This window comes from Plectropomus leopardus, chromosome 8, assembly GCF_026936395.1.
Source record: "Plectropomus leopardus strain MGB_pleo_1.0 chromosome 8, ASM2693639v1, whole genome shotgun sequence".
NCBI classification, from domain to species: domain Eukaryota; kingdom Metazoa; phylum Chordata; class Actinopteri; order Perciformes; family Serranidae; genus Plectropomus; species Plectropomus leopardus.
Genome location: NC_142183.1, coordinates 21,594,955 through 21,610,731, shown reverse-complemented (window position 1 = coordinate 21,610,731; position 15,777 = coordinate 21,594,955). Strand labels below are relative to the sequence as shown.

The 15,777-nt window shown below is 42.8% G+C and overlaps 1 protein-coding gene across 1 annotated transcript in view; it reads left to right on the top strand.

Annotated features, from left to right (window-relative positions):
• The first annotated feature begins 2,217 nt into the window (after positions 1-2,217).
• ndst1a (N-deacetylase/N-sulfotransferase (heparan glucosaminyl) 1a) overlaps positions 2,218-15,777 on the top strand; it is a 56,828-nt gene continuing 43,268 nt past the window's right edge. The window contains exon 1 of the mRNA XM_042493718.2: positions 2,218-2,486. The gene's annotated coding sequence lies outside the window, so the exon portion shown is untranslated. The remainder of the gene's footprint in view (positions 2,487-15,777) is intronic.

Here is a 15,777-nt window from a genome sequence, read left to right as displayed (position 1 = left end):
TACCTGTAACAGAGTGCTTTTACATTCTGGTAGTGTGGCCTACTTGTAATTATGGAAAGGATGTGAGCACTTCTTACCACTGTGTGTGTGAAAGAGAGGCTGACTGGCTGGTGTTTGTGAGCTTGTAGCCTATAAGCCAATTGTGTAGTCCACTTACAGTTTATCTATCCACCTGTTCCAATTCAGGTCAGGGTGTCTTTGCTGTGTGAAACTCCAATTAGCGAGGAGTCGGATGTTTGAGATTACGGATTGGCATTAAACCCCTAATGTTTATTTAAGGTCAGGGTGAGGCTGTGGAGTCAGAGGACAGGGATTAGATCCAGGCCTGAAGAGCTGGCAAACTATTTCATAATGCAGCTGTCATTCGAGGGGTCAAAAAAGGAAGTATGGCTACTTTTAGTAAAACATTCTCTTCTTTTACTTTACTCTGAGTTAGAGTTTGTGACTTCATGGTAGCCTATAATCGAATGCATTGTGCTGATCAGCTGGGTAACACTGATTATTGATCGGCAACTGCCCCTGTGATCATATTTCCATTAGAAAGCTTTAAACTTCCTGTGTCACTCGTATCCAGGTGCACAGTCTGTGTGGGACACTGACATAACCCTTCCAAGCATTGCCTTCTTTGACCTAATGAGTCATGTGACCACATGTCCTCTATCATGTGATGTGGATGAGACAGCCAAAGCTATTTTGAAGGACGGCTTTGTCTTAGATTTGCCCACTTTGTAATCAAAATCACCAACCTCACGAGTCACGAGGTCAGAGAAGGTGTATTATTACTTCACAGCTTCTCCACTTAAGATATTATATGGATATGTAGCCTTTTGATGGTGCTGTTGATGTCATGTGTTCCTGTGTGGTACACTCAGACATTAGGTGTGATTTATGCAGTTTTTGTGTTCATTTAAAATTGTATTTATACTTCATATCATTTAAAAGCTATTTGTTGTCTTGGAACAGTTTGGTTAAAGCCAACTTAGTTTTTTATGTAGTTCAGGATTGATTGTTCACTACTTTGTAGCAGTAATCAGTGCTATACATTTAAACATTTAGATATCAATATTCACCCCAAAAGAAGATAAAATTATATCAAAAGTATAGTCCTTATTAGTGATGTTGTAGACCTTGGCACCCGAGGCATCAGCCCTAAATACTATAATAATATCATTTATATTATTTATATTTCTAATATAAATAGCCCTGGATCTGAATACATAGGCCTGATAATAATAATAATAATAATAATAATAATAATAATAATAATAATAATAATAATAATAATGATAATAATAATAATAATCCCAAGATCTAATAATTTGTAACTCTGGTCATACTTGTATTTACCACAAACACTTGAATAAGTATAGCCTACTTATTTTTTTCCGACTCTCGTCAATGAATTTTTAAAAACAGCATTTTTTTTTTTGTTTCTACCGAATACTAATTACTAACTACTAATATTTTTACCATCACAATTCATAATTAATCTGGAAACGTTTTGAAGGGTAAATAGATGCCAGAATGAATAAAAAAGCACACGACAACTACTATTAATACTACTGATAAATTTAAAATAATAATAATAATAATAATCATTTCCAAGGCGAGTATCCCCCCAGACCCTCTACAGAAGGCCGAGCTAAACCCCAGATGTCCTCAAACCCTAGAGCCGCCCCTGTTCCTTAGAATATTACAGCAATAACTTAAGATTCAAGATTCAAAGTGTTTATTGTCATATGCACAGTATGGAAACATGTTTCCCTGTACAATGAAATTCTTACTTTGCTGTCCACAGAATGCCTAACGTGTAGCAAATATAAAAGAAATATTAATAATATAATATATAATAATAATAATTTACAATAGAGTATTTACAGAGTACAATAAGTATTTATGATTATGACATTGTTCTTTTAGTTGCTTAATGCAACACTTTTTTCTTTTCTTTTTTTTTTTTGCATGGGCGCGTGTTGTATAATGCACGTTGTGGTGACTAATCAAAATCACGACTTTCCCTGAGCTTCTGTTCTCAGAAATATGAATGATAAAAAACTTTCAGGATAATCCCAGTAGCTATCATTGCACAATTAAATTCCGAGTAGTGTAGCTCCACACAGCCCATCAAGGCCGCTCTAATCTCACCGGTGAAGAGGATGCAGATAAAGCTCTTGTAGGAATATGATCGCACGGTGATTTCTTTGAGGAATAGTGTAGTATGCATGTATGCGCATATCAGAGACAAAAATGTGCAGCGCTGGCGCCTCCTGTCGACAGTTATGGGCCACTGCCGGTGCACTGAGCTGCAGAAAGAGAGGGGCATTCTCAGATTTCCCGATTTCTCCCAGCCGAGTCCGCTCTGCCGCTTCCACATCACGGCCGACAGCAAAACGAGACGACGACGACGACATGCTCCCGGCGTGCTTCAGTCCCGCAGCCATCCCGACCGGACCGTGTCGTCCCGAATCCACGTAGACTCAAACAAGGTGAGTACATCGACACAACGCGGGTCTCGTCGCGGTGTTTTCGCACATGTTTGGTAACACGACCGAGAGCCCCGCCGCTCGGTCTCCCAGGCCAGGCTAGTGAACATTGTCTGGCGCAGACGGAGAATGAGGCCAGTTCTTCGGCCTGACTCTCTGCTGGCTGCAAACACGAAGCTCCAGTGAAATGGTGGAGGCTCCGCGTCGCTCTTCAGCTCGTCCGTATGGCAGCAGAGAAAGCAGGCTAACGTTATTTTTTGAAGCGGGTCGGGTCGAAGTTTGTGCTCGGGATAGAGCTGTGTCCGGCTGCTCAGGTCTGTGATTTAATATCGGAATTCCTTTATCCAGCCGAATACCGTAATGCAGCCAGCTACAAGCGAGCAACTTGTTTTTGTAACTTTGGTGCGATGTGTAGCCTAAATTGAATGTTCGCTCCAAGTTAGCTTCAACAATTCGGCAACAATGTAGCAATTCAACTACAAACGCTACAGTGTGTCTCTTGCAACGGAAAGGCCGAACGATTTTGTGTGCAAATTATAATTAAAGGTCGATACGACTGTCTGCCACCTAATCTAATAGCACCGCACATGACAGAGGTGGATAAAAGAGCAGCATGGGAATGCAACGACCGCTTTAACATTATTCAATTTGTCCAAATGATTTCTGGGAACTTGGGTTAATTATCAGCAGTGATTACTGCCTCTGTGTTACAACAGATGATGCATCAGAGTGTTATTGAGCTACCTGTAGGAATCATCTGCAGGCTGATTATTACAAATAATGCTCGTCAGTAAGAATTCAGAACTATTTTAATCATAAACTGTGTTTGTAGAGGTGAAAAGAGAATTATGACTATACTATATCATTCTCTAGTTGTAGTTTCAAGAAAAGTAGAGCAGTTTGCACCCTCAACAAAGATGTGCACCCAGTTTTAAGTGTTTTGGTATGTTTATATGTGACATAGCTGTTTCACTTTCCACCACCAGTGATGCCTTTCTTAACAAGATCTGTCTTTACTGTATGAGGCTGCTTTGTTTCTCCTTGTTGTGTATCTCCACCGAGGTAGCTGCATCTATTAGATACTATAAACACTTGACTCCACTCTGTGGTAAAAAGGGGCAGTCCAGACCTGCCTGAAATCTGTTGCCCTGGGGTGTGTGCGCGTGCAAGCGTGCACCTCTGTGAGTAAGAGATTACTAAAAGGCGAATGACTCACGCCCAGAATGTATTTGGTAAAGTCATGAGGACTTTCCCTGTGTTTCGCCTCAGCTGCAGAAGACATTCTTGTGACTGAAAAGCGCTGTCTTTCTGGTTTTATGTATCATGAGATTTATTTGACCAGTGCTCCACATTTTTTGCTATTCCCTAGCCATGTGTTGTTTATCACATGTTCCACCCATCATTTGTAGAAAAAAAAAACGTTGGGGCTTATTCCATTTGCAGATTAGATTAAAAAAAGAGTGTGTTGCTGTCATTTGTTTGTCAAATTTGTGGAGAGCTGAATCTTGAGTTACGTTCTATTTATCTGTGCCAACTGTTTGTCTGGTTGTTCTAACCCTCCATCTGACTGCTCCCACTGGCTGCCAAACATGCTGTGATCTAGCGCTTTCAGTTGATGAAGACTGCCACTGCTGCCGCAGCCATTTGATCATATATCAGCATCTCCTCACTTAGATATGCCCGTGAAATGCTGCGACTGGGCTACAATGCCTGCACATGCAGGTTGATAAAATACTGTAGGCACGACAGTATATGACAGATCGCGTCACCAAGCGCTGTTTGGCCGTTTATCAGAATGAGACATGATCACAGACAATTCGTCATTTTAGATTTTAGGCTTGAATGGGGAAGAGTAAGAAGATTGTCAATCATAGCTCTGACTGTTTTACTGCTGCTCATCTCCGCATAGAGGCGGATGTAATTTTAATTGTGATGCAATAACTATACCATCACGTTTAATGCTTCACAAGGTAACTATTGGGAACTTCAGTGCCCAACAACATGCCATCTCTTGTATTTTTCCATGTCAGTGCCCCTTGTATCCACACTCAGTGTGTGGGGGGCAGACCTCTCTTTAGAGTGGCGCTGAAGCCAGGCATCTTTCCAAGACTCGAGCCCCCCCCCAGCCCCTCTCTGCTGGGTATAAACACTGCTTTGTGCGACAGTACTGCTCCCTATGGTTCTTATTCATATACTACTACAACACCACTGGCTCCACTAGATACTAGAATCTACAATAACCCCAAGTAGCCTGCTGTTTGACAGACAAACTCAGATGTTTTCTCATTAAGTCGAGCTTTTGGATTAATAAGACAGAAAACCAGAGGCAGTTTGTACCATTGTAGCCTTTAAGGTTAGTTTGCATTGAAGTCCCATTTTCTGCCTGGAATGTGGCTGCGGCGTTTGTTGGCTTAGCCTGTACTATTGCGAGGGGTATTGGAGAGCAGGAGCATAGTAAATACATTTCAAACAGCACGGCACAACCCGAGTATTAGCAAATGATCCGATAGCATCTGTAATCCTCGGGAAAACCTGGAGAGTTGTTTTTGAATGGCGCTAGCCTCCATCAGATAGTTGGCAGGCACTGGGGGTGTCCACATGTGTGACTGGCTGGCTAGGCTAGCGGCGCGGCTGAATGCTACAGTATGCAGGCAGATCAGATTACTGAACGATTAGCCATGGCCTCCTATCCCCGGCCCAGGGAAATGATTTTCCACTGTCATAATTCCCCAGACTGAATTACGCAGGCCAGTGACTCAGAGATACTCAATACTACAGGCCCGAGTACTGCTCTGCATAACTGTTGCTCTCTGGAGAGGGGAGATAGGTCGAAAGTGGCTGTACCATTGTTGCACCAGAGGACAAAATAGTTCTCTAATCTGAATAAATAGTGGAGCTCTGGTGTTTGTGCGCAAGCACGGGAAGGTAGTGTGACCCCCATCATCAACTGAAAGGGTTAACACTCATTGTGATGTTTACCCTTTGATTTGCACTTTGACATTCGGAGGCAGCTGGTAAACAGTCCCAAAACTCTAAACTGTCCCTCACATGTCCTTCTATTGTGTCAAAAATGTGAGCACATGTCAGATGGGCGATGAGGCGGTGTAAATCAAGCAGGCCTCTCTGGTGGAATTTTGCTGAATGGAAAGATAGATGGAGAGAGAGGGAGAGAGGGGGAGAGGAAAAGTGGGAGAGGCTAGCCAGTGGAGGTAGGCCCATGTTTCCAAGGTGCCTACCCCCTGAGGCAGGAATCCGATACATTCCAGAGGCTCCTGTATCCAGACGAATAATGGTGACTAGGGTGTAGCGTTTCATCAGATGACACATGATTGGAGCGCAAGTGCTGGGAAAGTAGGAGCTATGTCATAGGCTCAGAGGTAGCCAGCTTTGGTTGCCTGAGGGAGCGGGAGGTATGCCAGAAGAACGGGACAGGTTATGTGAGATATGGATTTATCCCCTGCAGAAGACAGCGCGGTTTTTAAAGCTTTTCTACTTGTCACGCCCCCGCCCATTGGCCACCATTTAGATACAGACATTCAAATATTTTTTTGGCATTTAAGTGACGCCCTGATCCAAGTTACAATGAACAGGGCATTGGAAAACTCTTATTGTCTTTGGTACGTTATATACTCTGTCGTATTCTGATAACGCCCACTGAAATTACTTTTAATGAATAACCTAAAGAGTCATTAGAACCTGCTTGGTTACTCTCTAGAAAAGTTACGGCATGAATCCGCTTTCTATATCCAGGAGTTTCTCAGAATATGGTGACATTACGCCTCTTTCCTACCAAATTGAGTGCGTGCACGCAGGTTTTTTAAACACAGGTAAATAAACCTGCTAAAAATAGGCTATGGACTCCTTTCCCATAGCCAGGAGGGCAGAGCTTGTATATGGCTCTGCAGCAGACAAGTGTTCCCGTTGTGTGTGTGGGTTGTTTTGGTGTGTCCATGTGACCTCACAGATGGACAAACAGATAAACAGTCGAAAGAAGAATAGACAGAGGTCTTTGAAAACTGTATGGTGGTTATTTCTCTTAATAGATCTCTCACTTATCCAGTCTCTTTCAGACCTGGTGCAGACTAATTTGGATTGATGTTTGAGTGCTGCTTAGGTGGAGACAAACAGTTATTAGTGGCGGCACGTCAGTGCATGTTGCCAGTTGTACGCATTCCAACTGCACTAAAAAGCTAGATGTTAGCGAGTGTTAGCAGGTTTTTTGTGTAGAGGGAATACGGCTTAAGACTTAACAATTTCACTTGAGTCTAGATCAGCGTCTTCGATGACGCTGTTCAGGAACCCAAACTAATTTTCCTCTTGGAGTTTTCAACCCCAGAAATTTGTGCTTGCCAGCTCCTGCTAAAGGCTATTTATACTGCAGACACAGAAAAATACCCTGTTTTATTTAGTGGTCAAAAAACAAGCTGTCGGGTGTTAATGGACTTCACCTCAGCCATTCCAGCGGACCCTTGGGGTACAGCGCGTTCATACACTCGGCGAGGGAGCTCTCGGCACTGGCCTGTTAATGAAGCCATTTTCAGAGATGGAGAGATGCAGTAATGGGAACGCACCACTTCACTGCGGGATATTCTAACCCCTTGTCCTCATCATAAGTGCTATCAGTCATCGGATACGATTAGCTTTGTTTTGGTTTTTTTTCCCTCCTTTGTCCATGTAGCAGTTCGGAAGGCTCTTTTTCAGATGTTGCTGTAGTATTGCATTGAGACATACTGTACCTTTTATCTTTTATACTGAGGAACTTTGGTACTGGATCAAGGTTTTTACTATTACACAGGCAATCTGTGATAACGGCTGCTTTGTGTAAATGTTACTGTCAGTCAGACATTATCCTTACATCACTGGACCTATAGCTTGGTGCTAAAAGCTCAGTGATGTGAGCTCGGAGGGCAGACAGGTGGAGGGGAGGGATGGGGGGGGGGTCTGTATGTTTACCCAGTTGTCTGGTGGCCTCGGCCGGCCCTGGCTGCACCACGGATACCACACACATACTCTCACCTACTTTAGAGCTGACATGTGTGTACGCCCACACTCATGCACGCCTTAGGTTGTTTACCATGCCTACACCATATGAGAGGAGAGTAAACTGCTTTTACACATTTTCCTTTGAGTAACACACTATATTAAATTCAATTTAATTTACTGTAATGTTTAAACTGATATTTGGAGAATATGTGGATTTTTTTTAAGACCTGTGATTTGAATTGGCTGCTGCTTGATAGACTGCTTTCCAGTTTTCAGCAGTAGATGACTGTCTTTCTGTTGTTGTTGTTTTTTTTCTTTTCTTTTTGGTGGGTCATCTTTGATATCACAGACGGACCTGATAGTTAGTGAACAATAGAAAGCAGTGTGGAGGCTGGTGAAAATGTAAGTTTTTACTTCTTTGTACTTTCTCAGTCTCTCTTTCAAAAGAAACACAACTACATTTTGAACAATGTTTGAGTGCTGCTTGGACAGATAAAGACGGTAATTTGTGGCAGCGATCATTGCATCGCACCAGCAAAAGTCCTAGAAAATTAGCAACTCTGCCAGAATATTGTATTTCTGTCATGATCGGAGCTGAAGCTGATAAATATCTGTGACCACTGCAGAGTCGTGGGTTCAACAGTGAATGCAGACCAGAACCATTTAAGACATATGTTGGTGGACGTTGGCGTTTTGTTTTTTTGTCCAGTGGTAAAGGGGCTTTAGATTATACTGCATGAGTTTTTCCATATCAACCAATTAATCATTATGTTTGTCATTTTCTGTGGAGTCGTGCGAGAAAAAGAAACAAATCAAGGTAACACAGCACGATTAATTAATATAAAACATGTCATTTTGCAGGTGACGTATTCCCTTAACTAACACATAACTGAAAATACAATTAATCTTTTGCCAGCTAATTTGATAATTGATTAATTAGTTGGTCATGGTTCTCTTCTGTGATAGTAAACTGAATATCTGTGAGTTGTGGACAAAACAAGACATTTGAGGATGTTATCTTGGGCTTTGAGAAACGCTGACATTTTTCACCACTTTCTGACATTTTATATACCAAGCACCTTATTGATTAATCAAGACATTATTAGCAGATCAAACAACAATGAAAATAATCCTTAGTTGCAGCCTAACTGAAATGCATATACAAATGCAGAATAAGGTGTTTATATTTTCATCTGCGTCACACAGTTGACAGCTTATTAGATGCACCTAGCTGAAATGAACTGCAGCCCCACAATAACACTTTCAGACAGAAGATTTCAGACTAAAACTGAGCGTTCTGACCGTCATGAAGGTCGGAGCCACTGCAGAGCTGCTGTATTAGTTTTAGTTACCTATTAACTGACAAATAAGTGTTTCGTCAACGTCCTTATCGTCCTATAACAAGTGTAGCTGTCTTTGCTTACTGTGTTTGACTGTTCCTCCTGAAGCTTTAACATCACAGCTGTGGCGCGATGCTGTCAGGAAGACCATGTTTGGTGTTTACCAACTACAGTTTGTGTTTACAGCGCTGTCACGATAAGCGGTGGTATTGTAGGAAAGAGAGGAGTGAACACCTACACAAGGTCACGCAGAGTTTAGAGTTTTTCTTTTGTTAGCTTATGATGATAGAGACTGTTGTTAGCAGGAGAAAAGTGCAACATAAAAACAGGCACGTCAGTGATTCGGCCTTGAGATCAGTCGCCAGGCCGGAGCACCGTGGCATCCCACCAGAGCAGCAGGACTGAGTAAACTTTAGCAGGGCATCTGGTGCCCAGTGCCCCCTGTTCTCTTCTGTTTTCCCTCTCTCCCCTGTCTCTTAGCCTCAAAGCAGAGCACGCCACCACACCACAGCAAGTCATCTGGTGTCCAGTCAGCTCCCATCTGTGAGCGCATTTGGCTTTGCTGCAAACAAAGCATTGCGGCATGCGAGCGGCCTCAGCTACATCTAAACAGCTCGGCCCTGCTATCGAGCTTAATCTTTGGGTGGAAACTATGAGTGCATTGCCAGGGTTATGGGTCATCTCCATTTCAATTCATTAAATTGCATCGAGGCATTGAGAATCTACCGTAACAAACTGACCACAGCTGATGGCATACCTCTTCTCCATTTTGAATTGCTGAGGTGGAAAGAATTGTAATGGTGCCGACCCGAGGTTTAGCTCCTGGCAGCTCCAAGTGTGCCCCTCCACTGATCCGAGGCGGTGCCGTGTCTGCCCGGCCTGCTGTCTCTCATCCATCCTGGGTGGTAGGGAGCTGTGTGTGTGTTTGTGTGTATGCGCCTGTCCCTGTCTGTGCAGGACAGGTGTTGGCAACCCTGAGGTCAGTCCAGATGCAGCTGGGGCACCTAGACAGGAGGGCAGCCGGAGACTGCAAGTGACAGCAGGATGAATGAGCTTTGTTTTGCCGGGTTTTGGCCAGTTTTATTCAGACGGTGCCGCCTCGAACGGGGTCAGTTGTGATGGTCAGGTGGTGTAACGGCTGGCTGCTCTCAGCAGGGACGTGCCACGGCCGCAAGCATTTGGTCCTTACAGAGAGGCTCGGAGGCTGTTTGGGTAAAGAAGCTAAACTTAAGGAACCACAGTGGGGTGTACGAGCCTGCAAACACAAACACAGCCCTACCCCCTCTGTGAAGTGTTAAGTGGCCGGATATGTTTGGTGAATGGGACACAGGTGTCTGGGCCGGGCTGTGTGTGCCTGGCCAGAGGTCTGTGTTTGTTTTCTCTCCGTAATGGCCCCCAACTCTCCGCTGCAGCTCAACCAGAGCTCGTTGGCTCTCAATGGGCCGGGGTGGAGGCCCCCTCCTTTTTCTTTCTTCTACTGTGAGACTGAGCAGTGGATGAACTTGAGTCAAGAATCTGATAATAAAATTCAAGACATCCCACAACACAATGTTGAGGCTACACAGTGAGCAAGCCTGGTGCTTTTTAGATTCCTCTCTCTTCCTTTATTCTTCCCTTTATCCCTCCTCTGCCTCTGATCTACCCCAGCAAATCAGGCGTTTGAAGTTGTCAAGACTCTGGCTTTACTGTTGAGTCCTCAAAGTGCTTATGTGACAGGTAGAGAAGAGCTGGAGGCGAGTAATGTGACTCCCACATAGTCCACAGCCGCCACAGTCTCCATCCTCATCACCCTTGTCTCCCTCTTGCCTCCCGTACACAGGTGTAGTCTGCGGTGATGTCACTGCGCCATGCTCCTCTTTGAGTAACAGCCCAAAGGTGCACTCTGGGTTCTGAAGGAGACACACCACAACTCCACACTGTTCCTCCCTGGGGAGCGTGGCAGGGTGAGGTAATTGGTTGTTAACCCCTCAGCCACCTCTATGCTTGGACGTCCTACCGTCCGTGGCCGCTATCACCACCCTGATCTGATTGTTTGAGTAAACCCCGTGGCCTCTCCAGATGGCCAGGCCTCTGAGCTGGTTTATGATAACCATACAGTTAATATCTGGCCCACATAACGCTCTCCCAGCTTCCTGCCCCCCCACCCCTCCTCTGCTCCCCACAAACTCTGCTCTCATTTCTCGCTGCCACCCTCTGTGCTATTGTCTCTCATGCCTTCTCCTGAGTGCCCTGTTTTATTTCTTTATTTCACTCATCTTTTTAAATTCCAGAATCCATTTCTTTTGTCCCCAGGCACAAAGGGTGATGGCTAGAGACGGTGTAGCAAATTAAATTTGGTCTCCCTCTTTCGCTCCCCTTGGACGTGGGCACGATGGAACAGTAGAAGGAGAACAGTTGCAAAGAAATCTGGAGGAAAAAGCCCATTTCCCATGCATTACTGTCTCTGTCCTCAGGGTCTATAGTGGAGTAACACCAACACCTCTATCGCCTTTTTTTCTCCTCTCTCTTTAATTTTCTTTTTCATGCTCCCTCCCCGTCTCTCTCTCCTTGCTGCTGTTCCTTCTCACGCAGCCTAACCTGAAGGTCTCCCTGCTCTTGCTACCACCGCTAACACAATCTGACCCAGTTTATTAGTTTGGGTCTAGTGAATCATTAATCGAGGTTATCTAACTGTTCCTGTAATGATTCCGCTGTGACTCTTGTGTCAGAGCTTCACAGCGTTTCGTAGCTGATCAAGCCACATGCTTCTTGCGCTACACATTTGTACTCTATCATAACCATCGTGCAAAAAAAAGCATCGACCCTCAAGCTAGACTATATGTTTAATAGGTGTGCCATGCACTGTAATATGTCATTGTGTCAGAGCACAATACGAGGACTAAGTGCACTGAATGCAAATTAATCTTGTGGGATGGCAGCAGCTGAATAGAGTGTGGTTTTGGGGAAAGGAGGGGAGCAAAGGGAGGGACAGAAGGAGGGCTAATAGTGGCGACAGAGAGGAGAGGGAGAGAAAAGAGCATGTGAGGAGGAGGAGGAGGGATGTGGGATGTAGTCATCGCCAGGCCCATTCATCATGCAATGCCTGCTGGGATGCGCTGGGGTCAGTCCCGCACAACACAATTACAGCCTGTTCTGGTGTGTTGTGCTCGGCTCCACTGTGTTCCGACTATGTTCTGTTGTCTTTTGTTAGATTTCCTCTGTTCTAGCTCTCTTGTTTTCCCCTTTGCATGTTTCCCTCTCTGCTCTGTTCTGTACGCTTGTGTTCAGTGGCAGATTTCACATCTTTTTTTTTTTTTTTTTCCTTCTGTTACATATTTTTGAACTCGCTGCTCAAGCTATCACTAAATGATCTGCTGCAGTCCTTTGAGCAAAACATTTCAATTAGCTGAGCATTTGTTGTGTTTTTGTTTGTTTCTTTGAGTCTTAAACTCTCTCTTTTGTCTTTTGCGATTAATTGACATATTTGTTGCTCATGTGGCGCAGGCTGCTCGCCGGGCTGCCGCACCATCCGTTGCGCAGCCTCCTTCTTTCATCCACATCTGAATTGCAGCCACTAGCTTGATTGGTGTGATTGACGGGCCTGGTTAGCATCGGGGTGTGAGCTTCTAGTAAGCATGTTGTTTACCCTGCCTGCCTGACAGTCCTCTATGAGGCTACAGATGTTTCCAGAAAGCTGTAAATATCCGCTGTGTGCTCTAATGTCAGTTGACAGCATATCCGATCATAAGGATATCTCTGCCTCCATGTCTGTGTCTATTCTTCACGTAGAGAAAAAGAGTTTCCCCCGCCAGGAAACCTTTTAGGTGGTCTGAAGGCCTAAATGAAAACATCACACAAGGACCCAACAACATCAGTTTTTGAAGGCTGATCCGGATATTTTTGTTCACATCGTAGCACATGGCAGGACTATATGTTGTCACGGTGGCATCTGTTTCTGTCACTTTGCGGAAAAACAATACATGAGAGACACTATAGATTCCCGAATAGATCAGAGCGGATGATCTGACCGCATCTTGGAGCACCTAGCTGCACATATTTAGACCTAGATCTATTTTGCACTTTAAGGAACAAACTTTATAATACATCTGCCACGTTTTAAAAACCCAGTGAGTCTTTTATTTTTGAAAAATATTAAAGATGGAAATCACCAGAGGCCCCATGGCACAATTTTATCACAATTATCATGATTTTAAACATTTTGCAACATGCTGAGTATTGCATATATGGTTATATTGCAATTTATTCCCTTCCATATCATTTCAACAATATTGTGAATTTTCAAAGCAGCATACTTTTAACATACCAACACATTGAACTCGTATGGCACTTGTATGAAAAACAAATAGTTATCTTTAAGCTAAATTAGAATTAGTACTTGCACTATGAACTTAAGGCCTACATTTCAAGTAAAAGAAAACGGGACAGAATTAGTTGTCACTTTTGCTTAAAAAAAAAAAACTGCAAACTGCAGTTTTAGCACCCCCTGTCTCTTATTGCAATTTTTTGCTACGATATTTTTGTGCTTTCTTTCTCAATGAGAGAAATGGGCCTTTGACTGCAATGCCAGTAGTTTGGAGTTTGGTTTGAATGGGGTTAGTGTCATTGTCGTGCACATGTGAAGGTGCTTATTGACTAGCCAGGACCAATATTTGCGTTTATTAATGTTCATAGTGGAGGGAGCTGACTCACAGCTTTGAGTCGATCCAAACAAAGTCAGATGTGTTACTGCTTTGGTTAGACCAGAGAAAACAGCCAGAATCTAGCAGGTCATTTGCTCCGTGCTCCATGCTGTCCCCTGTCTTACATCTCTCTTACGCTGTTCTCTCTTGCAGACTATCCATGCACAGTAAACAATCGATTTTTATTGGCTTAATTGAGTAAAGCTATTGCTGTATTAACTGGATTAGCTGCGTCTACCGTCTACAGCTGTGACTCTCAGGAAAAAAACCTCTGTGATGATTATTATTTATCCTAATTGATTTATCAGACATTGGTCATGGGCCGGCCTATCACCTGTTCCCAAACCACAAGTCGATGCCTTTAATAATGTCCAATCAAAAGGCCCAATTCCCCAAATGTTAAACTTACTATGTTGTGACACATCTTTTTCAAATTTAACCCTTTGAAACTTGGAGCTCTTGTGCTGCTTTCAGATGCATTTCAAGAATATTTAAACCTTTGAACCCTGAATCAGATTTATTTAAAAAACGTGAAAAAAGACAATGTGCAACCTGGTAGGAAATGTTCCACAAAGTGAAATAAATTATTAGATTTAAAAAAATATATATTCGTAAAAAAGCTAGGAAAATATGTTGAGGGGAAAAAAGCAAAAAGCAAGAGAAAACACTGTATCTATAATAATCATAATTGCATATTTAAAACTATGTTACCAAATGATTACATTTTAAAGCACTTTTTTAAAAAAAACTGATCTTGTTTTTACTAATTTTGATTTTTACTTTTTGATTTTTGGGTCATTTCTTTTTTTGTTGGTCATTTCCATCTTCCCATGTTTTAGAAAGACATGAATCCTATTTGCTCTGGTTACAAAGGGTTAAGAAGCTGGAAATGTTTGACAATTTTGCTTGAAAAATGATTTAAATAATTAATCAACTGTCAAAATTGCTGTTGTTAAGTAATTGTTTAAGCTTTATATGAAACACTGTATGTAATATATAGCTTTTTTGTGATGTAAAAAATGACATCATAAATTATGAATGGGTCAGACTGAGTTGCTGTCTTGTGTAGTTTATGTATGCCTGTTAGCTGATGAGTTATAGGTACCAACTCTTGTGTTTTGATGTTTAATGATGAGGCTGCTGGTCTTTGGTTTACATGTGGATGACAAATTCTGCCTATAATTAACGACATCATTAGTACAACTGGTCATATTTTGTAATATATCAAGTTGATTATGGTGGGATATTATGCAGCTGAATTTCCTTTTTGTCTTTTAGATTTTTTTTTTCTCAGCCTCATATGTAATTTTGATAATTTAACCTGCCAAAAACAAATCCTTGAAATGACAAATACTCAGTGTTCTTCTAGCAATGTATTCTTGGCATAAACAAGCTGTTTATTAAACAGCATGAGGACCGTGGGGAATTGTGGGTTTTTCTTAGGATGTGTATCTGAGCAATTAATTTCCAGTAGTTGTTGAAGGATTTCTGGTAACAGAACAAAAGAAGAACGCACCCAAATGTCCCAGAAGTTCACTTGCTTGCCGAGGTTGCACTGGGTGGTGACTTGGCTGACGGGAACTAATAGGAAGCCCCAAGATTGACTGAAAGAATGACAAATCTTGGCCAGAAAATGCAACAGCCTAGAGTACGGAGCATCTGGAAACAATTTGAAACAATGGATTGTCTTCAGCAGGCTCCATGTCAAACTGTATGGATGCTTCTCCTTCCTGAGTTTCAGCCTCCAGAGACAAACTCACAAGGAGTTGGATGACATCGAAAGATTGACTTGGCATTCTTTGATTTGATATTCACCTTAAAACTTTTGGTGGATTGGCTGAAGGAGGCAGACTTTTTGAGGATTTTATACTCCCACCCCAAAGCCTGACAGAGTAAAATCATATCCTAATTCCTGGCATGTCAGCTGTGGATAGCATTGCCCTAATGATACGGGATTTTTACTGAATGATATAATCGAATCACTCAAGCGCTTTCACACATGCACTGCAGCCATGAACTTATCAAGACATTACCCAGCGGAGCTGTATGTGAGAACACAAATGTCTGAATCAGCTGGACCGGACATTAAATGGGCTTTGTCCTGCCAGCTCACCAGTGCAAAATTTGTGTAATGTCCGATTGAGCCCATGTGGGAAGAGACCAGGTCGTTGTCCAGAGAATTCATAGCGATCAAGTGGGCATGTTGATGACATAGTTATTGGGTGAATGGTGTGACACTGAAAGAATGCAGACATCTGAAGGTGAAGAGGAACGGTAATTTACACAAAGACG